The sequence below is a fragment of the Calidris pugnax genome, unplaced genomic scaffold (assembly GCF_001431845.1).
Source record: "Calidris pugnax isolate Ruff unplaced genomic scaffold, ASM143184v1 scaffold76, whole genome shotgun sequence".
Classification (NCBI taxonomy): domain Eukaryota; kingdom Metazoa; phylum Chordata; class Aves; order Charadriiformes; family Scolopacidae; genus Calidris; species Calidris pugnax.
Genome location: NW_015090827.1, coordinates 3,412,016 through 3,426,279, shown reverse-complemented (window position 1 = coordinate 3,426,279; position 14,264 = coordinate 3,412,016). Strand labels below are relative to the sequence as shown.

Below are 14,264 nucleotides of genomic sequence, written 5' to 3'. Positions count from 1 at the left end.
GCGGCGCACGCGCGGACCCCCGCGCGCCTGCGCAATGGGCGCTGAAGCCCCAGAGGAGGGCGGCGGTGCCCGGCCTTCGCCCGGCTCCTTCCCGCCGCCGCCGCGCAGCGGGGACCGGGTGCGGAGCGGCCCAGGCGGCGCTGGGATGTCCCGGGAGGAGAGATAACGGGTGGTGCCGGCAGCGCTTCAGGAAAAGTCTCGGTCCAAACCCATTCGGTGCCGGGGGGGGAGGAGGGGGGGCTGTGTCTGGTCCGAGAAGCTCTCGGTTGCACCTCAGGATTCCGCACAAAGGAGCTGCCTCCGGGTCTGGGCCCCTCACCACAAAACAGACATTGAGGGGCTGGAGCGCATGGAGCGGCTGAGGGAGCTGGGGGTGTTCAGCCTGGAGAAAAGGAGGCTGAGGGGAGACCTTCTCGCTCTCTACAGCTCCCTGAAAGGAGGGGGTAGGCAGGGGGGGTCGGGCTCTTCGCCCAAGGAACAGGCGATGGGACAAGAGGAAACGGCCTCACGTTACGCTAGGGTAGGGTCAGATTGGATATTAGGAAAAATTTCTTCACCAAAAGGGTTGTCAAACCTTGGAACGGGCTGCCCAGGGAAGTGGTCGAGTCACCATCCCTGGTGGGATTTAAAAGCCATGCAGACGTGGTGCTGACGGAGATGGGTTAGTGGTGGACATCGCAGTGTCAGGTTAACAGTTGGACTTGGTGATCTTAAAGGTCTCTTCCAACCAAAAGAATTCTATGATCACATTTATTAGGAAAAACAGCTCAAAAAACAGCCTGGGGCTTCCACTGTCCCCCCCGCTTCCCCCTCCCCGTGTGGAAACAAAGCATTATAAAACTGCTTAAATAAATGTTAAATGTTAAATAAAACCCCTTCGTAAGACCCCAAGTTCCTTGTGGACTTTGTTGTGCTGCACAAGCTCAACCCGGTTCTACGATGAAGCACGGAGGGAACGTGAAGGTTGGCACACGCGTGTGGCCTGTGACAAGAGCCTGCACTACATTTAGCACAGCTCCACGTGTGTCACCCACACAAGCCTTCCCAGAGCCAAAACTCCTCTTGATATCACAAAGACTGTTAGTTATGCCTGTATTAGTCGTCCTTTTTTTTTTAAATAAAACACAGAGGCGGCTGGTTGGTGTATGATGCATCTGAAATACCTTCAATAAATACTTTCTGCGTTTCAGATTTTGAGTGTTCTGGACGGGCAGAAAATTCCAAAGAAAAATGTGAATCCTATGTTCTGTGCTTGAATTTCCCAGATTTCTTTGTGGCTCATTATCACACCCACTGCTGGTGTGTTCACACTGGCACCTCCTGTTTCCCCCACCGATTCTTGGAATACGTAGGTCTCCTGACCACAAAATTAACTCCTTTCCTGAATCTGGTTTTGCCAGCTCCACCCAAATGCTCTGTCAGCCCTTGCAGTCTAGTCTTCCCTTCACAACTCCGATCAGCCTCCCTCTTCCAGTAGGAGTTGGATATATCTTAGCTTTTCACTCCTTAAAGGTGTTTTGTTTTTTTTTTTCCCCTTTAACTGGTATCCCCACCCGCAGTGGCAGAACTTAACAATTCCTTTAAACATGAAAGTCAGAGCAGACGTAAGGACTGTCTGGCTTCCAGCTCAGCTCTCTGGGGCAGCCTGCAATGCTAGGATTATTTCAGTTTCTACTTAACACGGTTCTGGCAAGAATAGGTGATCAGGCAGAAGTTAATTAATGGCTGCCTGCCCCTGCTCCTCAGCAGCAGCTCACGTTGCCCAACCACTCCTTCCTCCTTCCTTCATTGTACTCCAGTCCTCTCAGCCCTTCTGTCTTACTCTTTCTTGTGCCAAATCTTTTTATTCTTTTTTTCCCTTTTTTTCTTTTCCCCTGCAAAGAAATATACACACTTTTATTTCTCAAAACAGCATGCACACATTCTTTGTTATCTTCTGTAGTCAGCTTGCTTATTTCGCCCTCATTCCGCAACAGGAAAAAAACCCACATCAGTAAAATGGAAATAACTATGAAATACCTAAAATTTATTCACTGTTTCCCTAAGCTCTGGGCACTACAAACATAGGGCTTAGCAACAAATCCTCCAAATTTAGTAATTAGAAGTAAATAAAACACACAGCACAGAAATTAACTAGAACTACCAGTTTATCTTTTGAACATCATTTTTTGGAATTTTCTGGCCATTAAAACATCTGTTGGAAGAGAAGTTGCCCTCAGTAGATGCTCACCTCCTTTAGTAGAGGCAGGTATTTCACATAAGGGAAAAAGAAGGGAGAATTCATGTTCCAAATGAAAGAAGCCTTCAGAGAGAATGTCCGATCCCCTTATTTCTGCAAGGCCTTTGCCAATCTCAGCAGATAACCAAGGGTGCTGAAAAGTTCAGTTGCCTTTTTGGTTGAAGAAACAAGGTATTGGTGGCACACCCCTGGGAGCTGGGCACTGCGCTGACATGGCTACAGCCATTCAATGGACTCTGAGTGCTGTCAGTTTAGCACCTTTAAGTACTTACCCTCATCCACACAGAAAGAAATTATCTTCAAAGGGCATTTTTAGAGGGAAATTAGGAAGAGTTGAAATAGTACATCTAGTATGAAAATGTCACGGCAGCTCCATCACTAACATAATACCTTAAAAAATGCCTCAAAATATTTCATGTCAAGCACGTCGGGTCTTTCAATTATCTCAGCATTCCAGTGGCTCCCTCCAGGTCGAGCTCTCAGTGCCCAGCCTGCTGCAAGAGAAGGTGCCTGTGTTTCCATTTCGGTGCTGCTCTTCAACTGCAGCAGACAGAGAGAAAATAATATCTTCTTACTGTACTTTTGCCCTAAGAAAAAAAAAAAGAATCTTTGTTGTCATTGTGCAAAGCCCCTTTTAGAAGGAGTTACACAATAGCAAGTCAGCAGAGAATAGTCACACGCACGTAAATTACCTTAAAAATATCATTCTTGGTTTAATGAAAGTGTCGGGTTTTCAAAGAAAGACATACAATAATACCACATTTCCTCACCTGGGGAATAAACTCAAGAGTAAGTGTGTTTTTAACTCATCCATCAACTATGAATGGAGAAATAACAGTATGAAATCTTACATCCTTTTTTTTTTTTCCTGTCAGTGGGCAGACAGTTAAAGCCATGACCTACCTGTTGGAATTCAAACACCAAACTCTTTTCTTTTTTCTGTCCATCAAAACATCACTTCTGCAGCAGGGAGACTGACCTCTTCAAGTATCTTTCCAAAGAGAATTGTTCCAGCTTTCGCTCTTTAACTGTGCCATTACAGCAAGCACCTCGCCCAGTGCTCAATGCTCTTCTGTCTGGTTATTATATGGTAAAAGAGAAAAAGACTGAATCAGATGTCCTTGCTGTTTTAAATTACAAAGGGAGGAAAATCACTATTGGTAGTCTCTGAAAAATAAGACTTTGAAATAATAATAAACTTCAGACTGCTACGAGGTCTGCTGCAGTCAAACACTGCCAGGGAATGTTCCCATCAGGTATTGAGATATTTCTTGCCCTCCTTAGGCCACAATCAGCCTCAGCCCATTAATTATGGCATTTTTTTGATTATGCTGTAGAGTTGTAAAAGAGTCCAGAAAAGGTAAAAAAAAAACCAGTATATGTCTTCAATAGAAGAGCTTTCGGAATTAAAGGAGGGAAGAATTTGGGACAGAATAACCCCCTGCACCAGGACAGGTTGGGGCTGACCTGTTGGAGAGCAGCTCTGAGGAAAAAAACCTGGGAGTCCTGGTGGACAACAGGATGCCCATGAGCCAGCAATGGGCCCTTGTGGCCAAGAAGGCCAATGGCATCCTGGGGGGCATCAGGAAGAGTGTGAGCAGCAGGTGGAGGGAGGTCATCCTCCCTCTCTTTTCCTTTGGGGCTTGGCTCTCTCCTTGCTCTCTCCCCTGTGCCAGCTCCTCCTTCACCTTCCTTTCTGAAGCAATTCCCTCTTGCAGCCCCCTGACACCTCATTCAGATGAATTTCAGGTAAAGTACTCCCTTTATTCTGAAACTGATCTTGACTCATGATGAACGTGCATTCTTCCTACTTACTACTGGTGCACCACAACCCCATCCCACCACTTCTTCGGAGCCTGGCCAGACTCCCCAAGGGGGTTTGCCACCTTGAGGTCCCTCTGCAAGCCCCTTGGGGCCACAAACCCAGCCATCTACACGTGCAATAGCAGATCCTCCCACCAATACAGCCTTTCTCTTCCTCCCTGGTGGAGAAAGAAATTATGTGCCACAGAAGCAAAGAAGGTCGTTCCGTTCTTTTTTAATAATCAAGACTCATTCCTTCTTAACAAGATATGAAAAATGGGAGCATAAGGCAGTGATTCCCACTGATTTCAGTGGGCTCTGGCTCAGGCTTTTAATGACTGATGCACTTTTTTTTCAGAGGCAGCCTTTCATCCATCAAACCATTCTGTTGTTCCGAAAAAAAATCTGGAATGTAAGGAACATCTGCCACAACGAACATAAAAAGCACAGATCTGCTGCTACTAATGGGAAGTATTCTAAGGGCTCGGATTTAAAAAACGGAAGTTAATTAATTTTACAAGAATAATTACTTTGAATGCGAGTGTCAATGACCCTTCTCACATAAAGCTTTTCCAATACAATCTTGTTTTGGTCTCACTGAGGACAAAAGATGCTTCAGCTGCACTGACAAAAATCTTTGCGAATTGCGACAAAATAAATGCTACTGAAGGGGGTTCTATAGCTTCCTTTTAAATTCTATTTAGTTATTATCCGTAAACAAAAGAAGCTGAGCTGGCCTGGTTTGGATTTCTATTAAAAATCGTAATGAAATAATAAAACCAGTAAGCAATAAAGAAAGGAAATAACTGCTTTTAATACTCTCTGTTAAATGTAATTGTGACATTTAGGAATCAATTCGCTTCTTTTTCTAATATTCATTATGTCACTGATTAGTACAATGTGCAGCAAAGACACAGAAGACATCTTTTATCATAACAGATTTTATAGGAAATAATCTGTTTTTAATCTAGTTTTGCCAAATTACGTAGGTTTTTCTTGAAAAAATGTATTTTAAGAATACAGAAAGAAAAACAAATCGCTAAGACCTGTCTCTGTTAAGGTGCCCTGTTGGCAGCACATGGCAAAAAATACTGGCACCTTGCCTGGAAACTGCAGCAAGAACTGAGAGATCTGATCTCCTTCTGTGGCTGCAGAGAAAACAGCCTACAGCGAAGGGCAGTCTTATGGCCTGTGACCATCAATTCCTTGGCAAGAAGCACAAGTTCCTGAAAACAGATGCAGGAAGGTGAGCTCATTTTGCAAGTTAGGGAAAGAGGTTTTACTTTCCTAAGTGATGGTAGAGCCCCTGGAACAGTCCCTGTTAGAGTTGGACCTTCAGAATTCTCTCTATAATTGTGTTTTATAAAATCATAGAATGGTTTGGGTTGGAAGGGACTTTAAAGATCATCCAGTTCCAACTCCCTTGCCCTGGGCAGGGACACCTCCCACCAGACCAGGTTGCTCCAAGCCCCATCCAGCCTGGCCTTGAACCCCTCCAGGGATGGGGCAGCCACAGCTTCTCCGGGCAACCTGGGCCAGTGTCTCACCACCCTCACAGTAAAGGACTTCTTTTCAATATTTCATTCAAATTTCCCCTCTTTCAGCTTAAAACTGTTCCCCCCCTTTATCAAGAGTCCATCCCCAAGCACATAGTTTTATGTGCTACTGTGAAATACTTATCTCAAGGAATAAATGTTTACAACATAATAACGCTAATTTACTATTTTACAGGTCAATCTCAATCTCAAGTATTTCTTGAGCACAGGGATGAAATCCTGCAGGACTTCTGAAAAAGAAGTAGATTTTCGTCCATGCTGTCATATTGCTGAGCCAGACATTCAGAGCGATGACCTGTTCCAGGTGAAAAAGAGAAATGCTGACTTCTTCCTTTATTTTCTTTTTTTTTTTCTTTCTTTTCCTACATTATTCAAAACCTTGCTTGGCAGTACTCAGCTTTGGAGTGGCAGTGAGATGGAATCTGCTGTAATTGTGATGGCTCATAAACCAGAGATCCTCAAGATACTTGAACTCCTCCAGTCCCAAACATAGGCAAGACTTCAGCCTAGAACATTCTACTTCATCTTCCATGAAGATATTTGTGTGCTGAATGTCATCCTGAAGAGATGATCATTTTTATCCTTATACAGATGAAGTATGAATCTTACACTGTGACAATTATAGGGGGAAATAGCAGAAACCCTGTATTTAAATTATTTGACAGAAAATACCATAATTGTTTTAGAAAATAATAGAGGAACTTTGAGAAGCTCTTGTTGCAGTCCCTGAAATTTAGCAGGAACAACAATCTGATTTTGAAGATGTATCTTTCTTTGTCAGTTTAAATGTTTTAAAAGTTTTATCTTAATTGTAAAAGGATTGCTTTCCCCTTCCCTTTCCTCATTCTCCTCCTCTTCCCGTTCCCAGATGAGGAGAAGGGGAGAAATGAAAGACCCTGGATTAAACTCTCTCCCTTCTATGCTTCTACTGGAAAAGGAAAGAAAAAATAAACAAAAAAAATGAGACCATTGGGATCTTTTTTTCATCAAATACAGAATGGGGTCAGTTTCCAGACTGCTTTAAATAGTTGTCAAACTCAGGAAATGCTGTAAAAATTAAAATATAAAACTTGTTTTTCAATTACACTGACATGATTATAACTTTTTGGGGTTTTTTGTTCTTCTTAATAAGAACATCCAACCATAATGATGTCCCAATGACGGTCTCTTCCTGGTCACAATGATGGCAGAGTGCAGTTGGACAGAAAATTTGCCGTATTCCATTCTCACGTCCTTTATGCCACCATTAGCAACGAGCTGGAATTGATCCAAATGATAGAAACGCTTTGTTTCACCTCTTTAGGTGAACTGGTGCTGGCACACGAGTAGCCCAAGGGCAAAGGATGGATGAAACTGTCTCTCTGAGCACCACTTTAGGCTCGTTGTGAATTAAAAAGACTGTGTAACCTTGGCCTTGGTGATTCACTACATCCTTTACTCTTCTGCGTAGCAAAACCCTCCCTGTCTGTGGTCTCACTGCTATTTATTTGTTTTCTCTGACTCAAGGTGGCTCTGAAGCAAAAAGATTTGGGGAATCCACAGTACATAGTCTTTTCTATTGCCCCTCAAATGACTCTTCTCTCTCTTCCAGATTCTGTGGTCATGAAACAGCCTACCAGCAAGTCCATTTCAAAGAATTATGACCTTGAAAATCATGCTTCCTCCCCTCCCAGATCAAATAGGGGATCACAGAGGGAGAGACAGGGAGCAAAAATTCCCACTGTCCTGATTTGTTTTTTTAGAAGATGGGGTGTGGATTATGCTTCCTCCCCTCCCAGATCAAATAGGGGAGCACAGAGGGAGAGACAGAGAGCAAAAATTCCCACTGTCCTGACTGGTTTCTTCTTGTAAAAGTCCTTGTACCAGAACTTTCTAAATTTCAATCACATCAGTCATTTTAGTTTGGCCAAATTATAATCAAAGCTCATTTTATCCTATAAAAAAATATACTGAATCCAACTTTGATAAGGCAGATTGTTCTTTTAAAGACTTACTTATTTTACTTAAAAAAAAGAAGTTCATCTTTAGACTGGCCTCATTATGTGATTATATATATTTTTTAATTAGCAATGATTCTGCTTTGGAGACGTGTAAAATGTATCTCCTATGAGGGATATTTTTGTTATGGGTATTGCTTTTCAGAGCTCCAGCATTTTCAATTATGCTTGCAGAAGATATCAATTTTTAAATATACTCATTTCCTCCACATCTGTTCTGCATTCCATGGAGAAAAGACAAGAGCGTTGGGCGCCTGAAGACTTTAGGAGTCCAACGTGGTTGTTAAAGACAGCTCTTTCACACCAGTGTTATTGTTCTGCTTATGTCTTCCTGGATAGGGATGGGAGCCTCAAGGAGGTGCCTCTTAAGGGCAAGTCCCAAAGAGGACAAACAGATGGGCAGAGACAGCACTGATGCAGTAACATCTCAAACCACACAAGCCCGTAAGTCAGTCAGACAAACAGTTTAGTGAAAGATGGGAGTCAACCTTTTTTTTGGACCAAGTAAACAAACAGAACATTCTGTTTTCTTTAATCTGATTTTGTATGTGATCTAAGATGAAAAGGCATTTCACATATATAAAAAAGTGAAAGCACTTCATGAAATTCCTTTTTAATTAAATTTGCTAACTCTTATATTCTGCCTGTTCTCAAAGAAAACTTTTGATGTCTTAGCACATGTAAGAAAAAATATCAAGATACGCTGTAGTTTTCCCCTTCACATCATTTTCACTTCAGTCTAGACTGTGGTGTTCAAATAAAATAACAAGTTTCTGCTCAGAAGTCTTATTCCAGGTATATGTTTCATGCAATCACACCATGTGAGTCTCACAGATATGCTGTATGTATCCTTCAAAGGAGCAGGATGGACTCAGTTATACATCAAAACATATTATCCTTCTCCCATAAATATAAGAATACCATTCCCTACATTCAAATGAAACAGTATTTAAAGAAAGGATAATGATGTAATACAATTTCTTGGTAAGCGGCACATCACACAATTTTTAAGAGTAGAAGTTTCCAAAAAAACACAAGTAAAACTCAAGAGTAGCCAAAGCAATACTTTTGTGCACTTTTTAATAAAGCTTTCATGATTTATTAAAGAGAGATCACGGCATACTTTGAATTCATAGAAACAGAGAGCTGAGTTTTGTACTGATGTAGATAAATGCATATATATAAAAAAAAAAAGTCAAGTCACAGTGTCAGACATCAGAGCCCCTGTAGGAGGAACCCCAAGCCTAATGATTTTTCACAGTGCAAACCACATGAAAACACCAAGAAACAGGTATTATTAGATGTTCTGTGCAACCCCCCAGGTCATACCAGGTTCATCTTCTGAGATGCAACTGGAGTCTGTCCCTGTGCATCAGCTCATGATTTTGGCAGGGGCCAAGGATGACATCCTGAAAGAGTGATTTATTCCTCAACACAGGATCCTCAACGACAGTGTGTTGATCCTCAGCACAGGAAGGACATGGACCTGTTGGAACTGGCCCAGCAGAGGACCACGAAAATGATCAGAAGGCTGGAGCCCCTCTGCTGTGAGGACAGGCTGAGAGAGTTGGGGTTGTTCAGCCTGGAGAAGAGAAGGCTCCCAGGAGACCTTGTAACGGCCTTCCAGTCCCTAAAGGGGACTACAGGAGAGAAGGGGAGGGACTCTGGATCAGGGAGTGGAGCCATAGGACAAGGGTGAAGGGTTTTAAACTGAAAGAGGGAAGATTTAGATTAGGAACTGGGTGATCTTTAAGGTCCCTTCCAACCCGAACCATTCTATGATTCGATTCACTAAACCTTTCAACTCTGCAAACATTAACCTTTCTCTGAAAACTACAGCAGAAAAGAGAGGCAAATCATGTTTTTTCTGGAAAGTACATGGATAACATTCTTACTTCCAAAATAGCAGTATCTGTCCTGTTCATAAATCGCAGGAGTCCCTCTTTGCCCTTTCCAGAAAGAAAATAAAAGCCTCCGACTCATGTTAGTGGAAGACAGATGAGATTTTCTCCAGCCTGGGTTTGTGGAAAATAGTTTGATCAGAATTATGTCTCATCGTGTCCTCTAACGGCTCTGTCACTGTCTTAAATAAGAACAAGTTTTGGCTTATTGAAACTGTTAAGATTTGGGAGCCTTATTCTTTCTATAAATTGTGTATCCATTAAAATACTGACATTCTCCATTACGGAAAAAAAAAATACAGAAAAATAAATTAGAATCCAAAATCTATTTATACTTTTCTAACTGTCTAATCCTTTGTTGTCACAGCTTGTGCAGACAACGCCACGGCAACAAGACTCTACTTTGTAAACATACGCTGTTTTCATGTTGCTTTGTTAACATTATATTGTTCTCTTTAATGTTTGGGATACACAGTGAACGCGAGGGCTCATATATCATTCCTTACAGCTGTTGCACAGTCAATTATACTGATTTTTTTTTGGGGGGGGGAGGTGGTGGTGTATTTTTACATTTCAGAAGCTGCTTATAAGCAGCTTGTTGTGTTCCCAGACTGTCTGCTTGAGCCACTCCTGTGGGAGCTGCAGCAGTTTCTCATAAGCAGCAGCATGTCCTGGAAAAAGGGCTGTCAATAATGAGTTATTCTTTCCCAGAAAAGGAGAACAGTTTTATTCAGAGAGCAAACTCCGATCAGATTTTTATAAATAATTAGCCAATAGCTTTTGGTAGCGTGAACCTGACTGTCACACCAGCCCTGGCAATCTGTGACTTGTCTCAGTATAGATTCCCAGCATAAAAAAAATAGATCAGCTGAGATTTGAGTCAACTTCGGTAAAACTATAAGCAAAGAGAAGATGAATCAAACGCTGACTTAAATTTGGCACGTCAGAGCAGAGGACTTGTAAGGACCATCAATTTCTTCCCCAGCATATGGAAAAGGAACAGCACAGAATGGTGTGCTCCTCCTTACTCCACAGGAGAAACTAAAAAGCATCCTTTAACCTGTATTAAGACAAAAGATCAAAAGCTTTAAGACAATGACAGACATGAGAATCACAGAATCACAGAATCTTCTAGGTTGGAAGGGACCTTAAAGATCATCTTGTCCAACCATCAACCTAACTGACAAAAATAGACACCCACACAACAAACAAGGAGCATCATCACTAAACCATACCTCCCAGCACTACATCAACCCGTCTTTTAAACACCTCCAGGGATGGGGCCTCAACCACCTCCCTGGGCAGCCCATTCCAATGGCTGAGAACCCTTTCAGTGAAAAAATTTTTCCTAATATCCAGCCTGAACCTCCCCTGAAACAAGAAGCAATTTTAATGTTCCTGTACCAAGTCATTAAATAGTTGAAGAAGCACACGGTTAAAAACATTTCCAGGTACCAGTCCTCTTTCCATTTTTAGTGAAGATTTTGACTTTCTACTGAGCCATTAAATTTATCTTTTATTTAGAGACATGAGCTGGCAGTGCACACTGGCAGCCCAGAAAGCCAACCACACCCTGGGCTGCATCAAAAGAAGTGTGGCCAGCAGGGTGCGGGAGGTCTGTCTGCTCTCATGAGACCCCACCTGGAGTGCTGTGTCCAGCTCTGGGGTCCTCAGCTTCGGAAGGAAATGGACCTGATGGAACGGGTCCAGAGGAGGCCAAGAAAATGATCAGAGGGATAGAGCCTCTCTGCTATGAGGACAGGCTGAGAGAGTTGGGGTTGTTCAGCTCGGAGAAGAGAAGGCTCCAGGGAGACCCTAGAGCCCCTTCCAGTCCCTAAAGGGTCTCCTGGAGAGATGGGGAGGGACTCTTGATCAGGGAGGGGAGCCATAGGACAAGGGGTAATGGTTTTAAACTGAAAAAGGGGAGATTTAGATTAGATATTAGGAAGAAATTATTTCCTGTGAGAGTGAGGGTGGTGAGAGCCTGGCCCAGGTTGCCCAGAGAAGCTGTGGCTGCCCCATCCCTGGAGGAGTTCAAGGCCAGGCTGGATGGGGCTTGGAGCAACCTGGTCTGGTGGGAGGTGTCCCTGCCCAGGGAAGGGGGTTAGAACTCGATGGTCTTTAAGGTCCCTTCCAACCCAAATCATTCTGTCATTCTATAGAATTCAGATGTTTTTTCAAATCGAACACAAGGGCAGCTTACAGGGAACTACCATCTATGGGTGCATCACAGCAAAGAGATTACCTGTAAAAGGGCACTGAACCAGCAGAGTTTTTAGGGGAATCATTCTGGTAACTTCTTGTGGTCTTTTAGTGAGGTTCAAACCTTCCACTTGGGTGCAAGCTGCGTGGGGCTGCACTTCTGCATCCTAACTTTTGGCAGATGATGTAATTTAAAACAAAATATATTTTAAATATGAAGATCAACTCTTTCACTTGCTGTCTTGAACCTAGAGAGGAAGCAGAAACCACAATTTAGTTCTTTTTAAGTATTTGATTCTGAGCTGTTCATCTTTCCGTGTCATTCTCTTTCTTGCTTTCTGTGCCTAATGGTCACTCCTAACTTTTGGCAGATGATGTAATTTAAAACAAAATATATTTTAAATATGAAGATCAACTCTTTCACTTGCTGTCTTGAACCTAGAGAGGAAGCAGAAACCACAATTTAGTTCTTTTTAAGTATTTGATTCTGAGCTGTTCATCTTTCCGTGTCATTCTCTTTCTTGCTTTCTGTTCCTAATGGTCACGGAATGATACTACATTTTAAAAACCCCATGCATTTTATAAATGTCGGTATTTAAAACCTGAATATTTTCATTTATTTTGGAATGTCTTATTAACTCTTACAGATCTCTATTTCTGTTTTTCTTCCAGAATGACTGAAGTCTTTCAGCTGCAATGTGTTATTTTCAGTCAGCTGAGAAGAACTCCTGCTTTAACCCGTTTGCTCCTATGGGATTTGTTACCCGAGGTACTGCAATGTGTTATTTTCAGTCAGCTGAGAACTCCTGCTTTAACCCATTTGCTCCTGTGGGATTTGTTATCCAAGGTGCTTCCTCCAAAACCTTTACAGAGACTGAATGGAGACAGATTTGAATCTGTTAATAAACGTAAAAAGCCCCAATATTCCATTATGAACAACCCAAATAACCACCTGCTTCCCTGTGCAATATACACTTTAATGGGCTTTTTTATGCAAGGAATGGATAAGAGCATTTTTATGCCAAGAAATGTCCTGCCTAAAGATTCTTTTTATACTCTGTATGGATAAACAAAGAACTTTCCTCTAAATTCTTTATGCACTTTCACCAATAACAATTTATGACAGCTAAGAAAATGGGATTTTATAAAAATTATGCTCAAGGACAAAATTTTAAATACTTGTAAAAACATCCACATTTTGCCAGAAGATGTTTAACTTCAGGAAAGAAAGACTAAGGAAATCCTTGCTTTATTTACTGGCAGTTTTCACTTTTGCTAAATAGCACATATTCACATATCCATTCTCTTTGTGTAAAAGCATTATTGATTTCCATTTTAAAATAAAAGCCTTTATTTTAAAGTAAGGATTTACTTGCTTTGAAGTCATTATAATTACTTTAACGCTACAGAATTCTATATAGCTGTACACTTAATAAAAGTGTAATATTACAGAAGTTGAGTACATTAGGGCTAATATATTTAAGTTTAAACACTTAATAAAAGTGTAATATTACAGAAGTTGTGTACATTAAGGCTAATATATTTAAATAGCACTGTAAAAATCCAAGGCACAATTTGTATTTATAATACAAATTAATAATCATAAGTTAGATACATAAATGCAAATGAATTAAAAAAAAAGTTATTCTGTCTTAATAGGATATTATTCTTTGACTTGCTGAGCAGATTGTAAACTCTAGAAAACTATTTTTCCCTTAGTAACAGAACATAGAACCACTGGTGCCAAGTCTGGGCTTTTTTCAGATCTCGATATTTCTGTATCATATATTTCAGTACCATTTCATATTCATTTCTTGTTAGCCATAGCCCTTGTAATTTGTTAGTATTCAAGATTTCCAGTAGCTATTTTCCTTTCACCACAGTTATCTTAAACGCTACATGTATTTTTGTTGCAGTTTAAAAAAAAACAAACACCTGGTCTATATCCATAATTTTTTCTTTCAAGTTTTTATCTTTGTAAATATAGAGTTTGATTTAACTGCCTGTAACAAACTGAAATTCTTACTTTTTTTTTTTTTTTGCAGAACCGTTATAATTTTTTTTTTTTTTTTTTTTTTTGCAGAACTGTTATTTACAATGTTTACACTTACTGGAAGATTTTATCACAAGATGCTCCATTGCAATGTTATTGCCCCCACGCATCCACCTCAGTCCCCCAAGTTCCCTTCCTGCCCTTACACCAGGGATGCAAGAACAGAAGATGCAGCCACTCCACAAATAAAACCAAATATAAGTTTTAAAATACATTTTGCTCTCCTAGAATTCCTTTTCTGTGCTAAGAATTATTTTTAAAAGTCTTTGCCTTTTTACCAAAACTGGTATGCCCTACAGAAAATCCTCAGTTTATACCTTGTTTTGATGAATTCAATTTCTTGACCTGTGACCCAGTTGGAACATCTCCAAATCTCACAGTCTTTCCTTCCTATTTTCCTCCAATTAAAATATGTAACTTCACAGTGACTATGTCTCTGTTGATTTCTTTTTTTAATCGACTGATTCTGTCAAACCTTAAGAGTGCAATTCTTCAAATAACCTCTGATTTTAT

At 41.1% G+C, this 14,264-nt stretch overlaps 1 long non-coding RNA gene across 1 annotated transcript; it reads right to left on the bottom strand.

The window, feature by feature from the left end:
* Positions 1–1,994: 1,994 nt before the first annotated feature.
* Positions 1,995–11,942, bottom strand: LOC106886935. Its single transcript, XR_001411761.1, has 3 exons — positions 11,742–11,942; positions 3,143–3,315; positions 1,995–2,826 (listed from the first exon to the last, which is right to left on the bottom strand). It is a non-coding gene; the product is annotated as an uncharacterized LOC106886935 (long non-coding RNA).
* Positions 11,943–14,264: the final 2,322 nt, after the last annotated feature.